We start from the raw sequence: 6,000 nt of genomic DNA on the forward strand, positions 1-6,000 counted from the left end.
AAAAAATATAACTTTAGGAATAAAAACCCAAACCAAACAATCTGTAATCTCAAAGATGTCTGGCTATCTAGTTTAGGGGATTAACAGGGATAATCAGCTGGATGACTGGCTCTGGTTTCACACTTGCTTTTTTGAATTCTTCCCCGTGTGTAGCCTAGTTTCTCAAAGCTGGAAGGACCAGACTTATATTCTCTACTAGAGGGGGACAGCCATGGGAAAAGAGAGTAGCAGCAGATAAACAACCAGACCACTCCATTTTTAAAAAATCACCTAGTGCTACATAATACATTGGCAGCACAAAATACAGTATTTGGAGCCATTTAACTGTTTTATCCCTTTTTCTAGAAGGAACCTGTTTCTTATACATTAACATGTTAACAAGATATGACGCCAAGACAATCAAGGGAACTGCATCTTTCAGTACTCCTCCTGTATTCATTCCTGGAGCACAGTTTAAAGAGAGGACTGTGTGGCTCAGCGCAACATTAGGAAGTTAAATACAGAAGATACTTGGCACCTAAATGGAGACTGTCCTAGTAAGCTCAGTTCCAGGACTTCCACATTACCACATCCCTAATGTTTTTAATCTAAGTGCTCATTAAACAATTTTAAATGTTTATTGTTCCTAAGCCCACGCTTTTATACTATGTGGGGTCTGCAGTCTTTTGTCTTTGACCATTTATTTGCATAGCACATATAAAACTACTTCTCTAATCAGGGCAGCAATCAATCAGAAGTTCTTTTTGCTCCTCCAGAAATACTCTGCACAAAAAGCTCCAAGCAATTTTCTTCCCAAGCCCATAGTAGAAGCACTTCTCTTTTTAGTTGCCTCTTTCCTTGCTTACTTTTAAACATGCACCCACAAGCAGATCAAAACTTTCCAGTTTGTGCTTGGCATTCAAAGTGGTCTCAGAAGTAGCTTCCCATGTTTCAATTACTGTTAAACAAAGGGGCATATCATTGTTCCCACTTTCAGCCAGAATGGAAAGCAACTAGCACACCCATCATCTTAAAGGAGATTTTTACCCAGCCTTGAAGGATGTGAAAAGCAAGAAGCAACAATGGCTAGTTTTCAAAGGTCAGCTTTCATCTTAAAGTCCAATAACGCAGAGTGCACTTGAAAGGATCGGGGCCTGGACACATAAAATCAGCACCAAAAATTGAGAGAAACCTGACATTCTAACCTTAATCTCTTTCTGTCAGTTTTCTCCTTCTATAAAATGAAGAACAGAGACCTGAGAGATCCTCACATGAACCAGGAGGCAGGAAGAAAGATAGCAAAAGACATTCACAGAATCCACAGGATTATGAACACTGAAAACAGCACAGACAGCACTTACTTCTGCTGCACCAGTTATGAATAATAAATAGGGTGTTAGAGACTAGCAACAGTGGCTGTAGTTGAGCAAAAACATATTCATACTTATCTCTCAAAGCCATTTTATCTTGAATAGCCAAAAAATTCATAAACATTAGAAGCATTTCATCAATTAATCTTTTATTTTGTCAGTCTCTCTCTGGGCAGCAATATGAAGAGATGTAGTAATAGATAATGGTAGGAATTAGAAGCCCATGCCTGAACAAACTTAACACATAAAATAAAGACTGTTATTCCATACAGATCAAACCTTTGTAACATGTAAACTGAAGACATCTGGTGAATATGTCTCTTTCGAGAGATTTAGAGAAAAAAGTCAGAAGTGTGTATATATGAAGACACAGTCAAAAGAAACAAGATAAAAATGAATCCAGTCTAGGGAATCTAGAGACATCTAACAGGGAAACTACAATGAAAAAATGTATCAAACAGGGAAATTACACATAAGACAATACCAGAGCACACTGCCTAAAGAAGAAAGTAAAATATCAGAAGTGGATTACGGGGAAAAATATAGGGATAAACGGCACAGATCTCGACCAGGTTACCTTTTTTTATTTTTTTAGGTGGTTCTGTAGATGAGCTAGAGAACAAAACTGTCTTTACTTCTCCTGTCTCCCCCCTCCATACGTGCAGCATCCTCAGACTGATTCCAAACTCTCTAGTTACATATATGGATTTCAGATGGTTTCTGGCAACATTACAATCTAATGACCACAACTTAAAGGGACCCCCCCCCCCACCCGTTAATTGTCCAAACATATTTAAAATTTACCATATAGTCTGAGCTTGTTCTATATTAGAAAAGACCTTTTGGCTTCTGTACAGTCCAGCGCACTTCCTTATTCCACTGACAAAGAATGATTCCGTGCAATTGCTGAGCCCCCCACGAAGTAGACGAAAGCTTCAACCAATTCTCACAAGAGTGGTCCATGTGGGATGAGAGCAAATGAAAAATTTTGTCTTCCCAGCAAGGAGCAAAAGGCACTCAAGGATCTGCATTTCATTGTCTCTTACCTCAGTTTCTCAACACATCTCTCATAGGATGACGGTAGAGAGGCACCCTCTATTAGCAAAGATGACCTAGGATCAATGCTTAACAAGCTCTCATTATTTTTCTTTGAGCACTTACACTTGAACACACTAGGTCCTTTAATTATTTGAAGTACATATGCTCAAAATAGCTAAACAGAGATCCTAGGAGCACTGAAGCTTTAACAGCGACAGCATTTAGGACAACTGAATCAATTTTATAGAGAAGAAGGAGGCTGGAGGTAAACTATTCCATTTTATACCCCGCAGCACATGTTTCATGTTACAGAATTGAAGGGCAGCTGCAGCTACTTGTATGTCTTTCACTAAGTGACAGCCCCATCTCCTGGGACCACAGATAAAATCTAGAAATAACAGCAGTCTGTGTCCTGTTGCATCTTTACCATGCTACTTTCTGCTTCAAGCAAACAGTATCTGTTGGAAGATCATGGTATTCAGTCAATTTTTAGATGCAAATACAAGAATGTTTTATTTCATCTCTGGTTTGCCTCTGCTCACTACTGAAACTTCAGCAGGTGCAAGGACCAGGAAATCTGTCTCTGGCACTTGCTGAATTGCTGTTGTTGCTGGGTAATGCACTAGTCACAAATTCAAACAGGGCTAGTGTACCTCAAGGAGACTCACAGACCTTTCCTCTGAAGGCTTTGAAAGATATGAGCCTATCTTTGGTAGCCACTCCTAAAAGCTGACGACTATGGTAGAAGTACCAGGAAAAATTAAGTGAATACTGATGGTCAATATGCTCTTCTCCAAATGTCAAACTAGATTTTTTTAGTGTGCTCAGCACTGAAAGAAAAGCCTGCAATCCTGAAGCAGACAGATTTCTATACAGCGTATTTGAGACATTCAAATTATTTCTGCTTTTGGCAGTCTTGGAAGAAAGAGAAAGACAGCACAATGAAGGATGCTTTTGTGTAATTTACATAGTTATTTCTGGTTGATATTTAAACTATTTCTTGCACATTGTATATTCTGCATTGCTGACCAGCAAATTGCATTCAGCATCTAATTTGTTAAATTGTTTCATCTGTCAGGAGAATGTTCCCTCTGTAATGGTGATATTTTATCCTGTCAAAAAATGATTAGGCTAAAACATCTTAGTAAATAACATAAACTACCCAATAACATCAAAAAATTGAAGATGTACAAAGGCTACCCAATTACTCAGGAAACTTCTAAATTTTCAGGTAACAGAACTCATTTTCTGCTTGAATGAGTAATCAAGGAAATCTAATTTTCTTTTATATTAATCATGGTATAAGGCATAGGCTGAGGACAGGAACATAAAATGGTCTATTACATTTTCTTTATTAGTGTTAGGAAATCATTTTCAAAACTATTTCGGTGATTTTTTTCTGAACCTCCTTTCTAGATATTTTTATTATCTGGCTCCAAATTCTTAGCTCTATGAAACCATTTCTGGCGGAAGGGCACAGTCTCTTCTAGAAGTTCTGTCCTCACTGAAGTCAGTGGAAGTTTTGCTATTAAATCCACCAGGGCCAGGATCTCTACTTCCATATGGGATTGAACTGCAGCAAAATTAACATTCAAAATCCCGAATAATCCCAAGACTTCACTGACTAGGCTTTACTTGCATTCTGTGACAAAAATAACCAAAGAAGAGCAAGCACAAATAGCATATTCAGGCTCCCAGCATGTAAATGTCCTGAAGACAGTTAGCTTCCCAAAAAAAATGAGGGTTTATATCACCATAACAGGTTTTGATTTGAAGGCTGATTGAAGATTACTTCTGTGCCTTAGGGAAACTAAAACCACCTGTGGGATGCTAGAGGGATGCTCAGTGAAGCCCCAGAAGTCTCAACCATCTTCTTTGCCTTGACTGCACACACTTGCCAAGGGCTCATCATGTGAGTACCTCAAGAGTGGGACAACGTCACGTCAAACTCCTCTCTCATTAGTGAAACCCCCTTGATTAAACATGTCTTTCATAGCTGGAATACACTACTAACATATATAATCAAAAACATACCAGCTTGAAGGTGATCCAAAGGTAGCAAAAATATTTGTACTGAAAGGTCACAATTCAAAGCTTCGGAGAAACAGATTATTTTACCATGACAGAGTGTGCAGTAAGACTGAACTTGGCTACTATTTTCCAAGTTGCATTTTTGGGGAAGAAAAAATACATGAATTAGTCCCACATGGAATAGGTAATTATCTCCTGACTCCAACTTGTACTTATTTTGATTTTTACCTTATTTTAGTTTCTTCCAATTTTCCATACTGTGAAAAGTGGATTAGGCTACTATACAATTTGTACAATCATAACTGGAGAAGCACACTGTAAATATTTTCCAGGTTCTGGAATATGAGACATTTAATCTAGATACAAGTTGCTTAAATTACTTTCTAAACTGTGAGTGTTTGCTTGACGCCTTACGATATTCCACATAGTTTGTAATCCCTAGGTTTCTCTTACAGAATAGAATCATAGAATCACAGAATCACAGTATACTTAGAGTTGGAAAAAACCTTAAGATCATCTAGTTCCATCAAGTTCCAGCTCCCCTGCCATGCACATGGACACCACACATTAATCCGTGTCACCCAAGACTCCATCCCACCTGGCCTTGAACACTGCCAAGGATGGATTTTCTGATTTTACTGAACAGAATTCCTGACATCCACGTTACTCTGATGCTAAAGAAATGGATGGCAACAGTTTGAACGTTCTAATGAATTCTTTAAGTAATCTCAACAGTTACTGTAATGTTTACATATGATACCACCAATGCATTTATATTAAAGCACGTTATCTTTCTTACATATTCTCTGAAGCCAGCAAGCTGTAGTGCACCAGTGAATGTTCACTGTCACAGCAATGTGCTAATAATTATCACAGTATGAAATCAGTGAAACTCTTACTAGAATGAGTTTTAATAAAATAGCAAGATTCTTTTTAGCTAAACCTCTAAAATTGTTGTTCATTTTTTAAGACACTGAATAAACCAACTCCTGATTGCCTTTTAAGGGAACAATACAGTTCTTGTAACTCCTCTCTTACAAACAGTACTTTTCTTCTGCAATATATATTATATCTCTTTGTGACAAAAATCATTCTTTCAGGTTGCTGAAAAATCATAGAATAGTTAAGGTTGGAAAGTACCTTAAGATCATCTAGTTCCAACTCCCCTGCCATGGTCAGGGACATCTCACACTAAACCATACCACCCAAGTCTTTATCCAATGTGGCCTTGAACACTGCCAGAGATGGAGCATTCACAACCTCCCTAGGCAGCCCACTCTAGTGCCGCACCACCCTAACAGGAAAGAATTTCTTCCTTATATCCAATCTAAACTTCCCCTGTTTAAGCTTTAACCCATTACCCCTTGTCCTGTCACTACAGTCCCTGATGAAGAGTCCCTCCCCAGCATCCCTATAGGCCCCCTTCAGATACTGGAAGGCTGCTATGAGGTCTCCATGCAGCCTTCTCTTCTTCAGGCTGAACAGCCCCAACTTGCTCAGTCTGTCTTCATACGGGAGGTGCTCCAGTCCTCTGGTCATCCTCATGGCCCTCCTCTGGACTTGTACCAACAGTTCCATGTCC

The 6,000-nt window shown here is 38.8% G+C and overlaps 1 protein-coding gene across 1 annotated transcript in view; it reads right to left on the minus strand.

Moving 5' to 3' along the window:
* Positions 1-2,441, minus strand: part of ESR2 (estrogen receptor 2) — a 59,457-nt gene extending 57,016 nt beyond the window's left edge. Inside the window, exon 1 of the mRNA XM_065683134.1 lies at positions 2,396-2,441. The gene's annotated coding sequence lies outside the window, so the exon portion shown is untranslated. The remainder of the gene's footprint in view (positions 1-2,395) is intronic.
* Between the last annotated feature and the right edge of the window lie 3,559 nt (positions 2,442-6,000).

This window comes from Lathamus discolor, chromosome 6 (genome assembly GCF_037157495.1).
Source record: "Lathamus discolor isolate bLatDis1 chromosome 6, bLatDis1.hap1, whole genome shotgun sequence".
NCBI lineage: Eukaryota > Metazoa > Chordata > Aves > Psittaciformes > Psittacidae > Lathamus > Lathamus discolor.